Below are 20373 nucleotides of genomic sequence, written 5' to 3' on the forward strand. Positions count from 1 at the left end.
TGCTTGGCCAGCTCCGGTGGGAGAAGCATGCAGACACAATGAGCTGCACAGCCCACTTCACTAGATAGCAACTACTTACAGTAGCGTATGTTGCAATTCATACGCCAAAAAAGCCCAGTCAAGTTAGAATCACCAATTCTGTTTGACGCAAGCACATTGGCAGAGATCTCAAATTAGGGGCAAAACCTGGGTTAAAATTAATTGTAATGAAAACCAATTTAAATTGTCCTGTAAATTGCATGAAATGAGTGGCTTTTCAGCTGCCAGTGAGAAGCTGGCTGAGTCCGGTCTAGGAAAGGCAGCTGCTCAGGCTGGATGAGTCTTCCAAGCTGTCCAAATCAGACAGGTACTGTATGGAATGCTGAAAACGTAACTCAAACCACAAAAATGTAAATTTCTGTATCAGTTACAATATTCATATTCAAAACTTCAAAATGTCAACTTTGCATATCTTTGCAATTTATTCCATTGGGCAACTAGCAGCCTGTGACCAACAGGGGACCTTAGTATGAGTTTAAATGTCTGTAAAACTAAACAAACATCGAAATAAATGCTCTGTGACTGCTACTGAGACTTTCAGCTTATAATTTAAGCAAAGAAATGTCTTTAAATGTTTGAAACCACCTCTGAATGCAAACCAGAATTCACAAAAAGCTGTATGGAGAAATAGGATATGCCAATTATAGCAAAGCATCCCAATAATCTAGACTGCTTATCCAAAAGGGTCCCCCTCATCATGCTTTCTATTATCTATGGTCTATAAATTTAGAATAGGGAAGTTCTGATCTTCAGTCAGACCACAGCTGCAGTAAACTGCATGTGAAAGACAGTTGAGATCACTTGGAAGATCATTCAGGAAATGCTCACTGACTTAATTGCTCTCCTCTATTTCTATCCCAGTTGTTGAAAAACATTCGAGTTTGTTACACACGCATGCACACACAGCGATCTCATGGATTTCCGCACACAAGACAGGTCAAGAGACTGCCCAGTGGTTGACAAAATGCAGAAGAAATATTGGAAATAGAAACAAGCTCACCAAAGAATGAAGATGAATATGTGGTAACATCTGATGCAGAGCTGGATGCCAAATTAGAGATAAACCTAAGGATCGTAAGCAGTGCCAGTATGAATTGATATAGACTATGAATACATGCAAATGGCATAATTTTTCCTGCCACTAACAAGTACTACTAACTTTCAACAGGGCAGTCTCAGTCATTTGTGTCATTTGAGAAGCCCAAAATATGGTATCTAGTGTTGGAATTGCATTATTGTTTTCTGAATCTATTCAGCATCAAAGAGGAGGACTTTCTTACATTATTCTCCACTCTAAATGGTGTCATTACCACATCTGTGCACACATCCCTGCATACAGTTAACGTTTGGTGGAAAAGCTTAGCAGTTTTGAGTTTACTGCATTAACCAAAGTGTTACCAGAGTCTGCCAGCCAGATGGAGAATTCTTTCTGTCATATAGGGCTTCTTTGGGGATCAGGAGGATGGCAACGACAAATAAGCTACACTCTCCTTTTTTAAAATACTTGCAGCATTGATGGCTACTGGGTGACATAAATCCCTCATTTGAGTTTTTTGAAGCCTGAAGGCACATTACTGATCGAACAGTGGATGTGGAGACCCAGAGGCATCTGCTGAAAGCATGTACTTCGAACAAAAGTCTGGAAGGAGTGGCATGGGTGTGCATTAGCAGGAAGAGTTGTTCATACGATGATGTGGTTTGGAGTCATAACAAACATCTGTTTTCTAATGTCCCCTGTTAAAGTAAATATAGTAATTTTTTTTTCCCATTTAAAAAGCACAAATTTCCATCTCTCTCCCATCCTTTCCCTCTCAGGTTTTGCATCAACGTTAGCCTGAATCTTGGAAGATTCATACAAATTTGGGTACTCTTTTTGATGTTTAAAAAAAAAATTCTTTTAAAAAAAGTCAAAATCTGACACAATTTCACCGAGTTCCATCAGGGACCAGAATCTGTTTGTGTGCTTGTAAAATCACAGTGATCTTTGACTCTTCCACTCTCAATTTCAGATGAGAGATGTTATCTTTCAGCAGATCTTGGATTGGTAGTTCATTATTTTGGTGGGCTTTGTGCATAGGATGAGGTGTTGGGAATTTGCTGGCAGTAGGTTTTTAATACTCGGAGCAGGGATCAAGTATAGTTCTTGCTGTTACACAATAGATCTTTCTTCCATCTTGCATCAACATGCAAACGGTCCTCTTAATATATCCATAGCATTTAAAAGATTAATAAATTAAATAATAATAAGGTTTTGCCTTTAGGTTTAAGAGCATACAGAGACCCTCAGCAGATAGTCTGTGTTGCTTTTCAGAAGACTGCACTATAGCCAGTAGTTATCTCCTGCAGTTAAAACACTAAACAAAATGTTTCCTAGATGTAAACTGCACAGATTTAAGCAGATTCTGGTTTCAGTTACCCTGCTGTAATTCCAGAGCATGTCAGTTAAGACAGTGAAGCCTATCAAAATCGATGGACTTAATATAGATTTACAGAGGAGCTTACATACAGCCTATCTGAACGTAATTTACAATAATTAGATCTTGTATCTTGATATAGCTGAAAACCGAGTCAGAACCAGTTTCCAAAAAATCAAATACCGCATGTCAGCAAAGCCTTTTCTGGAAGGAAATAAATAAGATTTGTCTTCATAGTAACTAAGCTTTGGAGCAGAATGGTGAGGGGGAGGAGATGATGGTTTTTCTCCCCTTCTAATCCAATCTGTTTAAACAGAGGAGTCAAAACAACAGATGTTTCATATGAAAAATGCTGCCTGAGATACTGGCACCACAGAATCCAGCATGAACTCACCAAAGATGAGAAGATGAAGAGACTACAGTTTCCCTATTTCAGTTTTACCAGCCTCTAGTCTGCTGCAATTTAAATGTACAAGTCCAGAGTGTCACATTAAAAAGAAGCCATCGTTTTTGCAAGGAGAACAGTTTACAACCCATGCACCGTCTCACCACGCACCATTGTGAATCTCTGCAGTATCTATAGTATTGCTTGCTAGATGTACACAGCAGATTGAGATACAAGATTTTAGCTGACCAGATCATTCTTGAGAATAATAATATTAGACTGTGTACCACAGAAGTCTGTTTTAATCAAAGAAACCTTTTTCTAATCTTTTCTCAGCTTGCCGCAGTATAGTGCAGCAACTGAAAAATATTTTCAGTTTTGGGATGTCTGAATTGTATCTCATATCTTGGCAGACGCATTTTAAGCGAATAATTTTGCTTAGCTGGCTCAAGTATTGCTTTCACCGTTTCCTACTGGCCTTCTCTAATTCCCTTCTACAATTTAAGGCGCAGCAGTTTGTAGGGCTGCTGCTGTAAGAAGTTAGAGAGAAAAAGAAGCTTTTTTATTTCCCTCTGCAGTAGTATCTTCTTGCCTTGCAGTAAGTATCTCCTTATTTTACCACCCACTCCGTGTTTTATAAGGGAAGTATCTCGTTTCTTATTCCTCATAGGAGTATCAAGATCAAGGAGGTAAAAGTCTCCCTCCTTTTAAATACATCAGGTTTTGACCTTTAGGCTAACATGTTCCGATATAGGAGACACTCCGGGTGCCTAATGCATTGCCACTGTATTTCTCTTCCCACATACATTACTGACTTCATTATGACACTGTGGCCATTACGGCAGGCAGTATTTGCCTTTGACACACCTTTTTGTTATTTACATTTATTCTGCAAATGTCCCTACTGTTAAGTTTTTCCCCCACCTTTAGAATAATTACTGAGAACCTGAAGAACAGGGGTAAGTGGAAAGGAAGCACCACTGATGCTCAAGTGATAAGCAGCAGCCCTGGTTGCTAACACCTCTCCTACACGAACAGCAGGGCTCTGTGAAGAACCCATGGTCTACAAGCACAGTCAGATGTCTGCACGCCTGTAGCTTAAGCCACCACCCATTCTCCAGAAGCTAATCCTCCCTCCGTGTCTGTGGTCCTAATTACTTTCGATGAAAGGCACAAATAGCTTGAACCACCACTCTTTTTTGTGTGTGTGACTTTTGTCTTGATTATATTTCATAAATTGTCTACAAGTATACACTCAGCACTTGTCAGCAGTCAGGTTCAACTCTTGTTTCAAACAGAAGTGTCATCTGCTTATGTCAAGTTGAAATCTGGTTCAGTCTTTGAATGTGATTCTGCCTATACTGCACTGCTGCCCAGTGAAACACCGTATTGAAACAAGACCTTCTCAACAGAAATGCCCCGACGACCTCTAAAAAAGAATTTTGTTCAACTTGACTTGCAGTTTCTTTTCTTTTTGTTGCTGGGAAGCTTGATTGCTCTGAGCTAAAAGAATGCTGTTATATATTAAATTTTATAAATTTAAATTAATATTGTTTATTTAGATGCTTATATAATTTAATGTTATAGTTTAACTTATTCTGTCTACAAAATAATGCGTCAACATTTCTTTCTGAAGGGTTTTTTTTGTTCCATTCAGATGGCCTGCACAAATATCTACTACTAACTAGACGAATACTGAGGAATACTCATAGGGACTTTTATGGTACCATATGCAGTGAGAAGTTTATTCTAGTTTGAGGCTGTTCTTCCTTTTGTCCTTCTTTTTAGCATTCTTATTATTTAAATAAATACTGAATCTGTAACATTAGGGATATATTATCTCTCTCTCTATATATATATATTTTTATATATATATATATATATATATATATATTTATATAGCCTATAACATCAGGATACATTAAAACATTTGTGGAGGCAATCACTGCTTCAGATTGACCACTGAGAGATTAGGTTTGAGACTTCATGAAAAAATACATTAATGCTGCATTTTCACAAACAGAAGAAAACAAAGTCTTTTGTTAAATATTTAACCTAACTAGACTATTACTGAAGCTATAATTGTAATGAAGGAAGAACTTTATAACCCTTGAAAACTTTAAGAGTGCCTTATACAAAAAAAAAAAAAAGATTTTATGGATTAAAAAGGATTTTATGTCTTTCCAATTACAAATTTAATGCCGGCATAATAGTATGTAATTGCAAGTGTGCTGTTCATTATAAATCACACAGCGTAACAGGACTACTAAGGTGGAAAGTTTATGGAAAAGTTCCCCCTCCCTTGCACCTTTACCCCTTGATCCTTAAAACAAACAAACAAAAAAACCCAAAAAAACACCCAAACCAAAACAAAAACAAAAAGCAGTTTGGGATAGTAAAATCAGTATTTTACAGATATGTTAAGAACATTTATGGGAAATTGTTTGGAAATTAATATTTAGAATTACATTACAACTGCATAGCCTTTCAAAATGCTGTCTCCTGTTCATAATGAGCATTTCAAAAGTATTAAATATTTAATTTATTTCAAAATGTTCATGGATATATACATAAAAATATACACACACTCCCCCATTTATTTTCAACTTTTTGCCTTTTTTTGTTATTTAGGGAATTTTTAATATATATCACACTGATATTATAATTTTTTCTAAGCTTCCATAAGTCTCAAAAAAAATAATAGAAAAATTTCCCTTTTTAAAATTCTTGGAAACATTACATTGCTAGGAATGCCTTCTTAAGCCCCAGAGTTCAATTAAAGACATTTAAGTAGAAAACCAGCAAAAAGTACCAGATTTAATAATACAGTAAAATATTCACATTCATCTTCCTTTATAGCATGCCTATATATCCCTTCGCCTTTTTTACCTTCCCAATGCCCATCACTTCACCATTGTTCCACGTGAAGTCTGACATGGACATTAGTGACTGGTTTTTTAATTAATTCCCCCTCAACCCCACATACACCACGTCTAACTGCAAATGTTGTCAAAACCTGAAGGGGTTTTTTATGCATCTTATCAGTTTGAACAATGTGCTTGTCCTGCCATCCCCAGAGTACTCATGATAAAAAACAGTCAATAAATTGGAATTGCCACACATTTTATTTTTCTACTACTTCTTTTTATAGCCGTATCTGAGGAAGAAAATAAGCTAGGGCTCTTCATTAATGTTTCAGGCAGAGCAGAATGCAAGTGAAGCTGGAAAAAGGACAGATGTCAAGGGAAGGTTTCTCCTTTCTTCTGCCCAGCAAAGGTTTTCAACTTTTTTTTTTAAATAGTCCCCATTCACTCAGTTCAATGCACTGCTGTTAATTCAATTGAAGGTATGATTCAGAGAGCGCGCATGTATGTGGTGCAGAGGTATTTGGAGGGACATGTCTCAAAAGTAAAAGCCATTTTATACCTGAAGAGAAAGCCACTTTCCTAAACTCTGATGTATGTAAAGTACAAGCTAGCAGGTGTTGATGATCTGGCGATAAAAGGGAGCTCTACACACCTCTCTCTTCCCCACCATTCAAGACAGTTCAAGCTGTGTACCTGCTCTATTTCTTTCCCACACATCATTCTCCTGTTCAGATTGGGCTACACAACCACCTCAGACCAAACGTTAATATAGGCCCATCCACAGAGACATACCAAATCCAAAACTTCAGCCTGATACACTAACACTTTGCAAAGCCCTACGCAATTCTGTAGGAGGGATCTTACTGTTAAAGTGCCTGGACAACAATAAGCAATAGCTGTTGTCAGACACTCAAGCTATTATTGGACATTTTCAGTCAACAGACTGAAGGTGAGTTCAATGCTACTGCTGAGTAGACAGACACATACCTTGCTATCAAAACCAGATCCTTCACCCACTTGTCTACGGAGAGTTGGCAAGAGTGTAAGAGTCATTATTACTGTATGGCATTTTAATTCTATTTACATTCAGAATGCTGGGAATTTCAATAAATACTGCATGCACTTACCCTTCATGATCCCGGAGGTTTGCTCTGCTTCTTGACATGGAAGGCAGAGAGAAAATGGGCATTGCCTAAGTTGGGCGTTTGCAGTGTTTGGATGCACTGTTGGCCATGAGCACGCAAACAGCTTCCTGTTATTGCTGTAAATACAGGGTTGCATTTATGGAACAGGCATCTCTGGTACTTTTATGTTTTGGGGCATAGAATGGAAGAAAATCAACTTTATGTGCCATCTTTTAGCTCAGCATTTATTATTATTCTTGCCATGCGGTAAGAAGGCAATGAGGGGCAGCCTGTGTGTGAATGCTGATAAACATGAAGGCTAAAGTCTTAATTGTAACTATGCTGTAGTTACAGTAAGTCTACTTCTCCCATGTTTCCCCAAAACATTCTGCTCACTTGCGCTCTTGTGTATTTTACTCTTTTTTCTTCTTTTACCTTCTGATTGGCCCATCTCGCCTTGGGCAGAAACTACCAACATTCAGCCATAAAAATACAGTATCTGATACTCTCTGGAACAAGCCTGCATGGAATAGAGAGGAGCATTGCTGTGGATGAAAGATGAATCCCAGGACAACTGCAAGCAAAACGGGGAATTCCAAAAAGTAAACGTTCACTCATCCAGACAAGTACTGTCTACACTAGACAAAGTACTGGTTGCCAACAAGTTCACCATGATTTAAGTGGAGGCAAAGACATGTCATCTGCAAAGCCTTCTGGAAAGAAATAATCATAGAATCATTAAGGTTGGAAAAGACCTCTAAGATCATCTAGTCCAACCGTCAACCCAACACCTCCACGCCTACTAAACCATGTCCCGAAGTGCTACGTCTACACGTTTTTTGAACTCCTCCAGGGATGGTGACTCCACCACCTCTCTGGGCAGCCTGTTCCAATGCTTGGCCACCCTTTCAGTAAATAATTTTTTCCTAATATCCAATCTAAACCTCTCCTGACACAACTTGAGGCCATTTCCTCTCATCCTAAGGAAAGGCTGAGTCCTAATTCCTTGTCTTCCTCCAAGCAAGTACAAGATACTGTGCTCATTTACCCTTGAATTTTCCAATTATCCTTCTATCCAAAAATCACACGTGCAAGTATCTGGACACGAGAACTGCGTGCTCAGTAGTGAGTCTTCCAGTTTTAGAATATATGAAGCTTTATGAAGAAATGGCTGTGAGATTGGATTGTGTTTTTCAAGCTTGAGATATCTCGTATACTTTCTTTTTTTAAAAAGTGAATTGAATAGGAAGCCAATTGTTTGAGATCCACATATTGCAGAACCAGACAGTTAAGCAACGATGCAAATAGCAGCCAGCTTTAAATTTGTTCAATGACTTCTTTCCCTCCCTTAGTTCAATTAACTCCCTTAGTAACCTTTCTGCGTTTCTGCAAAATAGCTCAGCTCATGTCCAAAGTCCTTGAACAGCCTGTGGACTTCCATCCATATAATTCTGTTGCACAGGAGGTAAATTTCTTTCATACTAAGACAATGGCTTTCCTACAGATGCAAAGTTTCAGAACAGGAAAATGATCATTTAATCTAGAATTAAACAGCTGAAATGCATTCAGCACATTCAAGGTCACTCCCCATGCTCATTTGCCAATCTATACTGAAGTATGAAACATTTATCCTCCTCCTCCCTCACTTTTTCCCCTTTTAAAGCTCTTTGGCCATATTGTATATTAAAATTCCATCTATAAAAGTATTTTTATAGAATTAAAAAAAATCGGATTAAATTAGTAAATGGCTATACAGCATTGTAACTTAGAAATGGAATCTTCTTGTTAAGTGTGACCAAAGTTTTGGCATATCACCATCTTCCTGAGGAAATATAAGCAGTCCCAGTGTTATGAAGTGTAACCAGAATTTCCGCAAGAGTTTCTAAACACATTATTGAAACTATTTTTACAAGCAGATACTTGAGAGAACATCATTACACATCTTGCACTGTACAAATGAATAAATTGGAGAGATGGAACAATAGGTCAATGTGTTCTTTCTTTCTTAAGAAAGATTTTTTTTTTTCCTAGCCATTACAGGAGTCTCCCTTAAACAATCCCACTGAAGAATGCAGAGAGAAGAAAGATGACATTTCCAGAAATATCAATAAGTAAGCACAAAAAATAATCTGGAGTCCAGAAGAATCATAAACATTCTCTATTAGGAAGGAAGTATCTGCTTCCCAGAATTCTTAAAAAAAAACCACAACAAAAAAACCACCAAAACCCAAAAAAACAACTAAAAAAAGACTATTTGCTAATTTCTAATCTTTTCCTTCAGCTTGCAGTCTCTCATTTTTCTTCTTTTTCACCTTAGTTATAATAGTATAAGTATCTTTTCTTTCACATTACAACAGTTTTAAATTTCAATGTTCCTGGTAGTATTATGTCACATGCGTAAATGATGACATGTTCATTAATTTATATCTACCGAATTTAAAAAAAAAAAGTTACATACCTTCATAGTAGTGACCTCCTTTCCCTGATGTCAGCACAAAGTCAGAGGGGTTTCCGCTGAAGTAGCTAGGGTTGACCAAATACAAAATCAGCACGAGGGAGATGTAGGCTCTCCTTGTCTGTACAGCAGGCAGATCACTAAGATTTGAACACAACCTGCATCACGAGCACTCTGTTCAATTCGTTCTTATTCTGTTCAGGTTAACCTCATTAAAGAAAGTTCTGTCACAACAGAAACTGGAATAGGTAGGACACATGAATGCATAGCAATTTTCTTTCAAGAAACTTGACTTATCTCAGCAATTAACATAGTCACCATAACAGACAAAGGCATGCCAGAAGTACACTGAGCGGTGTCAATTCATCCCTATCATGCACATCACTAGCTACCTGAACCCTCCTAGTTCCCTTGTGCCTGGACCCATCCAACCGCATAGGGAGGAACTTGCTTTCAGAGTGAATTTCTTCTCATACAGTACAGCATATTAGCAAAGAAAGAAATGCTATCACATGTGATCAGCTACATATCCACACAGCTCAGAGTTACAACTTTTTGATGCAGAGCAAAGAGCTCCTCCATGGAGCGAGCTGTTGGCACGCTAGAGAGGCCGAGTAGAGAGCAGCATCAGGTCCTCTATACTACAAAATCCTTCAGGCTACTGCGGGCCAAGCTGCTGAAGCAGGCAGAGGACAGAGAAGCTACAGTCAAATGAGGTCTTTGCAGAAGGTGTACCCAGACTGTTGTATCTATTAGAATGCAGACCAAATGGATGGAAATACCCATGAAGGCAAAGGAGCAGCAGCTTTATTATAATGTATTTTCTTTACTTTTTTTTTTTTTTAGAAAACATTAAATTAATCTTTTCTTAAGATTAATTGTGCTTAATCTTTTAGGTTAACTTAGTTACCAGGAACAGGAAAGTTAAAACTTAAGTTATTAAACACTTGAAAGGCACCTAAGATAGTTTTTCTACAGGCCTGAATACTACAGGTTAAGGTCCAGCAGCATGGTGAAACGGTAAAGAATGATTGCTGTGTATCTTGGACCACCTCACCAGAAATGCCAGGCAGTTCCCTCCATACACAAAGGCTCATGTCTCCAGGCCTTCGAAGTGCAAAGCCAATGATTTATTGTTCCTCCTCTCTCCAAGTGCAACTCCAACTCTCAGTCTTTGGTTATCTTCTTAAGGGGACAGCTGCACATCAGAGGTGACCACCCCAACAGCAGCGATGGAGCAGTGGGGTAGAGTTGGCACACACGAGAAATTGGCTCTGTTTTCACCTGATCCACACTTGGGAGGAAGGCAAAGAAAACAGTTTTGTTTTTATTCCGATCTCAATGGCAGCTGTCAGAAAGCTGCTCAGCAGTTTGGAATGTCAGAAGTAGTCCCTTTGGAGCTGGATCAGAGGGAGATGGAGACAGCCAAGAGCACTAAGCAGATAGCTGTGTAACCATGGAGTAAAACTTACTGCATATTCACAAAGAACTATATTCTCTGTCACATATAGCTCACTCTCAAATCTTGCAAGCAAGCCCTAAACGAAACCTTTTCTGTAGGCTTGTCTAATCTGCTTTCACTAAATAACTGTGTAAGATATATATTGGTACAACATCTCTAAAAATAAATCTGCCAGTCTTACTGGAGGGGAAGCTACAATATCTGCAAGCCAACAAAAATAATGTTTTTTCATTCTACTTAAAGTTCAGGAAAAATATTCATGTTTGCCAAATAAAAAACCGACAAAACTGATGGGAACGGAAAATATTTTCATGCTGAAAGAGGATATTACAAACAATGGAGACTCAAAGTCAAATCTCTCGTTGTCCTTTTTAAAGGAACTTTCCAAAATATAACACCCAATTTTTGCAAGAATGATGTAATCTTTAAACAATACTACTGCAAATACTTTGTCATCTAACTTTTATATAATTATTTCTTTAACAAATAATGATGGGACTGACCCACCCCATGCACACACATTTGTTTGGGAATTTCTTCTGGCCTGCTGGCTTTAATTTTCAGCTCTTTGGCAGTGTTTCTTCAGCTCAGGCCTAATTTTGTTGCTGGAGTTATTCCAGAAGTTCAGAAGACAGAAGTTCAATGAAGAAACAACGTGCAGATAAGCAAGCCTGATGATTCTCAGCTTTTAAGCCCAGAAAAAGGTAAGAAAATTCAAGAAACAAAAAAATGCCTTTAACACCTGTATTCAAAATTACTTTTTGACACTTCCTATTACTGTTCTTCAGAAGAGAGGGTAGATGGAGCAGCTTTTCCATGAGATCAACCTTAATAAATACCCTAGGGTTAATGTAGACAGCAACAAGAAGTATCATAAAAATCATTACTCCTCACCTGTAGCCCAGATGGTTCGAAAAACCCAACTGTTGTGTACTGAAACACATTAACATCATTAACATTTTCCACACAAAGTGCTGCAAGAGGAGGAGGAGGAGGGAGTGTTTCAAGCTGGCAGACCATGAGTTGCACAGCCTAAGATGCTAGCGTACATTTTCAAGTGCTTCCCAGTCAGAGGCATATGCGTGATAGCCTTCTGCAAAAGAGAGGAACAGCTGGCTAATGCCTTACAGACACACCCAACATCAGGATGAATCAAACCAACTATGGCTTAAAATGTCCAAATACAGCTACAGAGAGCAAAAACTTTGCTCTGTCCTCTGTATAGTGGCCAACAAGCTAGTTCTATGCCACTTGCAGAATTAGTTACTCTAAAGTATGAAAAGATTTCTCAAGACCCTGGACTTTCAAATGAGAACATGCACTCATTTAAGAAATGCCATCTGAAATCCAGTAACAACCAAATGAAAACTTCATTACTTATAGAAATTAATTTTTCTTCCTGAAACTAGGTTATACTACAGTTATCTGAACAAGTTTACACATAAAGACATTACATCCCACTGTCCTACTTTACGCATTGTTAAGTTTTGCAGGAGAGAAGACAACTAGAGAACTAAAGGAAGACAAGTAAAGTTCTGTTATGTATTAGCATTATGTATTAGCAACCAGAAAATTGAAAGAATAGGACAAGTAGTCAATTCTCAAAATATCCTAATAATACTCCGGGAATCTGGATCCCTTAGTAAGTTCTGATTCATTCCGTACTGGAGAGATCATCCAGCAAAGTGAAAATACATTTTTAAGTCTTCAAGGTAGGCAGCCATCTCAGGAGTCAATTACACGATCAGAAAGCATAGCCAGTTCCTCTGGCTTCCTATCTTTGCAGTGCTGAAAATATCAGGATTAAATATCTGCAAAATATCACAGGTCCACAACTATTTTCTGTAACAAAGCCTGGGTCTTACTTTCACTGAAAACAGCAAGACTCTCATAGCAAAATGATTTGGTCTAAAATTATTGTAGTGTTATTAGGGACAAATCTACATTACCAAGCAATCATGATACGGCACAGCAATACTTGCACCATTCAGACCATAAGTGCATGCTGAGAGGAAGGTCAAAATATTTAGCGGTAAATTGAGTTGCTGCAGATGGAGAAAGCTATTCAGTCCCCATATAACCTGAGACACAGGCATCGCATGGGACAGAGGCGTGGACCTCTCTGCACCCTCAGCATCTTCAGTTCCACTACTGACTAATGCAAACAGGAAATAACTATGTGTGGACCACCCTTTTCTCCAGGAACAGGACTGCATCTTTTCAAACACTTTTCAAAAATGTGTTGGATTCAGAATTTTGTAATTTGAATGCACACTCTTCAAACAAACATTTTAAAATACTTGTCCAGGTTGCTTTTTCTAGACTGTTATTGTAAAAGAAAATAAGAGTCAGAAATAGGCTTGGATTGAATAAACTGAATTCTTGTAGACTTTCCAGAAAATCTACTTAAAAAAAATTCCTTTTAAAATTTAGGTGAGATTTTCTTGCATGCAAATATAGATCTAGTGTTCTTTAGATCTGTATCAGTACTTCAGCCAAAAGCAAAAATAAAAAGAACCATCTCTAATTCTTACAATAATTGTAGGTCTTGTAGCACATTTTTAAACATGAAATATGTAGTGTCCAGCACTACACAAAAATCAGAAAAGGATAATACCTGATGCAGTTAATAATATCTACTTGGGCATTATTTCCTTAAACTGCTCAAAGGAAAGAAAAAATCCAAGCAACTGGAATAAGTGCTAATTTATAACTGAGTCACCACAGCATAGCCTGTGTCTTGGATCTAATAGCTCATATTTTATAGCATCTTAGGCTTGTAGTTGATCTCCAATTCATTACTTCTCAAAAACTCATTACTTCTCAAAAAGTTATCAGCAGAAGTGGTAACATCTGAATTTCCAATGGAAAAACAAACCAACATGTGACCTTTAGACCTACTGTCCTTTTAGGCTCCCACTATACTTGAGAAGTTACCACAAATCCATTTTTCTCTCTTTCAGAGGTCAACCACATTTTGCACTTCCAAGTGAAAGCACTAGATGCTACAATGTTAGACAGCAGTACTACACTCTTGGCACAGGGAGATAATTTGTTCTATACTTTGCATACTCTAAGTTCCACTAGTGCCAGAAAATGTGCCAGTAAGGGAAGAGAAAAAAGTAACATAAACACTCTTATCACAGTATTTGACACTGGCTGTACTCAGTCTCACGTTATGGAACTCATGCTGAGGGAGGGAGAAAAGGGTTTAAGCAGATTGTGTTCTATATTGGATTATGAAATACTTTTTTGGTAAGAAACACCAACAGTTTCTACTTCAGTAAGTCCTTAATTCCAGATGATCTGTAACATACTTCAAGTTGCATTCAACTTGTAAAGCAACTCAATCTCCCACTTCATTGCATGTGCCAATCAATTCAAGTTAGGCCAGCATTTCCAGTTTGTTGAGAGACAAGAAAATACTTCAGTCATTATTTGTTTGCCTACAGGAATATCCTGAGGTCAATTTAAATATTTTATTCTTTAAAAAGGTCTTATTAGATTTAACAAAAACATTACTTCATCCTATCTTTTTTCTAGCTGTTCAGAATATGACTGAAGCTGTATCAACACGGTTCAGTCTTTTTGCAGGTCTGGATCTCCTTTCAAATCCAGATGCCACTGGATATTCAGCAGATGAACTGGTTAATGTTTATAGAGTTATCCAACGGGCAAACATTTACGGTATTTTGTTACAGTGGTCTTCAAAACAGACTGATTTCATTTTACCATTACAAAGAATGCTTAAAATCCTGCTCCAAACATACATCATCATCTGGCATGATGGTGGACATTTAAGTTCCAAGGAGAACAGCATTAAAGGATCCCATTATGAGCTTTAAGAGAAAAACAGTCTGTAACACCTTGGGTTTGGGATATTTTGGAGCTGTTTGAAAGCCTATTAAGCTGGTACGGTTCAATGTAGAAAAGATTTGTTTCCTGATGCATCACAGAGGGGAAAAAAAAGGAGGGGGGGAACTAGATCTAGCTAATTACTTGTTATCCCGTGGTCTTCTAAAAATAAAATCCCTGGGGTTACCAGGCAAATACTAGTTCCAGGAAAATACTCCAGGGCATACAATGGACTCTTTTTAATTGTTTTATCTTCAAGGAAATCACATGCCTAGGACTCACACCTCTGAGACAGCAAAACCGTATTTGGGACATAGAAGTGGATAGGATGGTGGTATCATTTCCCAACCCTGAGGAAGCCATAACTTTTCATTTTTAACTGCACTTTGAAAGCTTTAGAATTGTTCTGCTGGCTATCTGCAATTTCACAGGACCTTTTTTGGCAACAAAGGTGAAACTGAGCACAGGTTCTGCACTGTTTCCACTACAGTTAGAAATATAGATCCAGCATGCCAAAAATGAGGGCACTTGGCAATCTCATGGTTAAAATCTTGATATTGCCAAAGAAACACACACAAAAAAAATCCAGATTAGGCCAGGATGTAGCCCTTTTATGAATTTGCCTAGTACAAGATGACATTGGTCAAGCTCTGCCTTAACTTGTAGTTAACTTCTTGCAACACAAAAAACAGCATCAACCCTCTGTGGGTTCCAGTAAGCCTTAGGCCATGGAGAATTACACTGCAGGACACAGTTTGAACATTTCTTCTAGTTTATGCAGACTCTAGTTTCTCTTGCATTTCAGATCCTGTCAGTTCTGACTGCATAGCAGTGGGTTTTAAAGGCTATTTTAACTGGGGTTATGGCTCTAAAGAGAGATGTATGGCACAACTGAAGGTGCTGTTCTTTTGAACAGGCAGGTAGGCGATGTTGCTTTAAACAAGCAATGCAACTGAAGACACATTTGTGAAACTACAGTCTTTGGGCAGCTGCATTTGATGCTGTCCAGAGGTTGCAGTTTTAAGATCAGAATCACCCCATATCGTGACTCCTGAACTCGGTGACCTGCCGCTCTCCATGCATTTGGCTTATAGTGTGGATGGATATTGGTGATTTGGAATAGCAGCTGTCACGCATCTGCAGGAAAATGCTGCCACCCATCCTACTCTTGGGGCAAGGACATCCCCTTGCAGTTTTATTTGAATAAATTTGTTGGAACTTAGCAAACAGCTCCCAGAAACCTGAAGGTCCACTTTATGGGCTGAAGACATGGCTTACAACTTGCATCAAAAGTCATTACAAAAAGATCATTTTTTCTGTGTGGGGAAAGGGAATTGTTCCATACATACCACAGGGACACGCTGTTAAGCAACCTCTTAACAATGGATTAAATATCTACAACTCACAAAAGGTTGAGGATGGTCTAGGTTTTGGGGGGGTTTTTTGTTTTTTGGGTTTTGTTGTTGTTTGTTTGTTTTTCTTTAAACAAACTGCTCTATTTAAACAGAAAATGGAAACAAAAACTTCATCTCAAGAGAGACGTAACTCATCATTATCTGACCCCTCAGCCTAGGTTTGTAGTTTCCCAGCTGATGTTAACTGTATTCACTGCAGCAATTACAGGTAATTTTACCTGCAAGTCGTAAACCAAATTCTACTGTAGCTCTTCATCCACACAGAACCCGAGTATGTCTTGCAGCTGAGCAGTGCCTCTATGAATTCTATATACAGAAGAACATTTTTAAAACACAATTAAAATCTTGAATTTGCAAAAGCCACACAAAAGATTTGGGCTAGGCCAGGATGTAGCCTTTTTGTTAATTTGTCCAGCAGAAGATGTTGTATGTCAAGTTCTGCCCTAACTTGCAATTAACTTCAGAGGTTCAGAAAGATGAAGAAGTGCAAACAGAACAGATTCTCACCTCCTGCCTGCCTGACACACACAGCCAGATGAATTCTGGCAGTGCTCACTGTTCACAAACTTGTAGTGGAGCACCCGCTGCTAGGAAACAGGGAAACCTCCCTAATTGCCATTTTCATCAACAGTGAAATTAGTGTTTACAGTGAAACAGCGTTTACGCTGGTCAGCTACACATCTATAGTGAGAAAAGGCATCCACAACATACTGTAACAAACAGTTTCTTAATCAACAGCTTAATCACAGCAGTTATGTACCCATGCTCAGAAGTGTAGGAATTAATGAACAGTGTTCAACTTTGCTTGCAGTAATTAGTTTTTAATCTACTACTGATTTTTTTCTTTCCTACAAGCAATGTCACCACAATGTGAAAGTGTTATTCATTGCAGACATGTTCCTACATCAATACAAGCATCAGTTACAGGGCCATGGCTGCAGGTATGTGAAACAGGGTTCTGTAAAGAGACAGTGCAGGAGGCGACAAATAAGGCTTTTTTGGCAGGAGTAAGACTTGGAAAAAGGGTACATGCAGTGGTGATGAATCCAGCCTATTTCAAGTGTGGGAGAACTTCACCTGAATTATTTCCTCCACCCTATTCTAACTTTAAGCCTACCCTAGACAGCACTTAACCAGTACATGTCTGGCAGCTGAACAGTGCTTCTGTGAATGCTGTATACAGGAGGAATATTTTAAGACAGTAGCATTTGAAAAGTTTCAAAGTCTGGGTGGGATGACCATCATATACAACTTCCAAATGCTGAGCAGAGAGCCAAAAGGAGTCAAGAGGACAACAAAGGGATAGGATAAGACACATGCAGCCTTGGCTTACAACTTCTATACCAGTTTGCTATGCAGTCAGACCTAAATCTAAGAAAAAACTGAGATACCTGAGAAATTCTCCTAGCCGGTCTCCTGCCTGGTTCTCTCTCTCACAATCTGAAGAAACAAAGTGAGCAGCTATTTAACTGAGGAATGTAACCGCTCACAATGAAAACAGTAAATCAAGAATTGGAGGACTGTCATTGCTCACCACACAGTTACTCTTTCAGTTCTCTCTGTCTTCATAGATTATCTTCATCGGCTTCTTAATGTGTCTTGCGGTTTACCTATATGTAATACAAGGTGTGAAAAGAATTTAAACACCGGGTGTAGTTACAGTAAAATCATCCTTACATGCATGAAACCATAAATACTAGATTTCTAATTAGTGGTGAAGAAATAGTTTAATGGAAAATGTGGTCACAGCCTATTTAATAAAGAATCAGGTCCTGTTCACCTGGAGACAGGCAAACACGTGAACACAACTGGACAAAATGTGAGAAAGCATCAAATACAGAAAAGACTCTTGTATCCTGCCCCAGACTTCAACAGCTGTGAATTCCTTTTACATTTTAACCAAGTAGTTTCTGAGTTAGGTGCGAATTTACCCATGGACTCTGGCTGTGAAATGCACACTCTTGGGAACTTGATGCTGCTGTCACATGTATTGGCCCAACTCTTTCCACCGATGGAAAAGCACAAGCCAGCCCTGCTTTGAGGGGTACACACTGGAAATCCTTCAGTTCCTCAAGATTCAAGGAAATCTTCTACCTTTCTCTTCATTCTGGAATGAAATATCGTTGACAATGATTTTCCAGAAGGGGAATTGCTCCAAGCTTTTTAGACAAATTAGACTTAAATTTAATACAAGAGCTAGCAAGAAACCCCCAAATCCATAATTTATCTCGCTCACTATTTCTAGTGTAAAGGAGCCCTGGCTCCAAGTTCTGCTCATGAAGAAAGGAGCTTGTTTTGAGTGAACAGAAACAGGTAAAACATGAGACTATCTCAACAAACAGCCTAAGTACCCTCCCAGGTAGGCTTCAGCAGTTGCATTCTACCAAACAGCAGTATGAACCTACCAGCAGGAATCCAGGTCTTTTTTCTCAGTCCTGTTCCCATACCTGCACTCCCAGGAGAACACATGCTGAATCTTTCTGTTCACAAAATCCAGGACTTGTGGCATCTTCCCCTAACAGTGGAATTCTAAAGTGCTCAGGAACTGACCAAACCTACTGCAGATGAAGACAGAGAAAGGCAGATTCTCAGGGCTATTCTGAGAATGCACAGGAGGAATAAGGGTATGGATTAATCAGAGATTTCCACCCGGATGAATTTCCTCTAAAAAGGTTAAAATTGCATGTTTTATTTGACGTAAATGCCTACTACCCTCAGGGTAAATCCTCAGGCAAATCTTCAGGCTGTCAGAGCACACAAAACCCCTCACTACTAAAAATAAATCCAAGATTAGCCCATAGCTCGAAGTGATGACTTTTTATTTTAGGCAAAAAAAAAAAAATTCCCCAAAACATTCCACTATTGCAGTTTGTAAAATTTTCACTGTTTTCAGTAGAAACAGTTCACAAGTCAGAACTCAAGATTCAAAATAACATTGTGCAAAATAGTACTGGCATAACTACACATAGCAAAGAGACTAGTGTAAATCAAGAATTCCATTGAAATTAGTTGAGCTGCTCCAGTTTTACACCAGTGTACATCACCTCAGAATAGGCCCTTTTTGCAGAACATCCCTGGAATTCCTCTTGCTTACAAAAATCACCCTACATGCAACAAGTAACCTATCAGTACAACATACGCAAGAACACCTCCACAAGTTATCACAGTGTAACAGAGGAAAACATATCAGCCAATTTCATACAAAGGCAAATCTAATGGCAGTTTTGGACACCCCTTGACTGCTACCCTCAAAAATTGCACATTTCAATAAATGAAATAATTTAGAATAAAGCCAAGCAATATTCTTCTTTAACTACCAGTACATTGACAATTAGAGTGGATGAGGCGTCCAGAAAGGTTTTTCATTTTTTTTTACCTTACTAGATTTTTCAAAGAGTTGTTTCAAAAGGAATTTCTGTAAGAAATGTTAACTTGCAGTGTTATCAGGCCAAGTCCTCTTCTGCAATTCAGATAGACCTGTCAACACTACAGAAGTCTCTGTAGTCAAATACAAATCCCAATGAAGAACTATTAAACAAAGACCATACCTTAAGTATTTACTGATGACATGCAATGAAATCAAGCAAGCAGTAACAGGACTCCATTTACATTTGGAGCATTCAGAAAGAGACTGTTGCAGTTCAGTTGGGGTACAGGACTGGAATTTCACAACACACTTGTGAATAGTTAACATTCTCTCCCCACTTGACTTGACACGCAAAGTAACAGTTTCAGAACAATGCATCTAGGTCATTCTTTGTATAAACAAAATGCTAAGAGCAGAACTGATTTTCAGAGTTGAACACTCACAAACTCATGTCAAGAAAATATACAGGTACATCCTGCAATAAGTGGTCATTTTGTTTTCCTGCATACCCAGCTTCAGAAAAACAATTCCATAACAACTCTTTGATCACAATGAAACCAATTCTTCCACAGTGCTTTTCACCTCCCTAGGTTAGGAAAGGCATACCTTCTATTACCTTTTCTAAGAGCTAACATTTTTGTTTTAATACATGCCAACCCAGTTGGAGTCTAAGCCATAACAACATCTTTGGGCTATGACATTTGATGAAGAGCACAAACTTAAACTATGGAATTATATGGAGAAAGCACAGTCCTGACATTCTCAAGTGTTCAGATGCTTTTACATCAAGGGTCTATTTTGCAGGTTATTAATTTCATGAGAACAAGAATGACACACAAGCTTTGCTTTGGAGATACATGTATGTGTTCATCAGTTCTGGATGAGAACAGGTCTGCAAGTCTGTCCATGAAAAAAAGATTCTTACAAATACCAGTCCTGCCTCAAACCATAAAGCTAAAAGCAGCAGACCTACGCAGACTGTACGTATGC

At 38.4% G+C, this 20373-nt stretch overlaps 1 long non-coding RNA gene across 1 annotated transcript; it reads right to left on the reverse strand.

Annotated features, from left to right (window-relative positions):
* Positions 1 to 11710: 11710 nt before the first annotated feature.
* Positions 11711 to 17627, reverse strand: LOC140657768 (uncharacterized). Its single transcript, XR_012044478.1, has 4 exons — positions 17551 to 17627; positions 17408 to 17456; positions 16235 to 16322; positions 11711 to 11839 (listed from the first exon to the last, which is right to left on the reverse strand). It is a non-coding gene; the product is annotated as an uncharacterized lncRNA (long non-coding RNA).
* Positions 17628 to 20373: the final 2746 nt, after the last annotated feature.

This window comes from Ciconia boyciana, chromosome 10 (assembly GCF_034638445.1).
Source record: "Ciconia boyciana chromosome 10, ASM3463844v1, whole genome shotgun sequence".
In the NCBI taxonomy this organism is placed as follows: Eukaryota; Metazoa; Chordata; class Aves; order Ciconiiformes; family Ciconiidae; genus Ciconia; species Ciconia boyciana.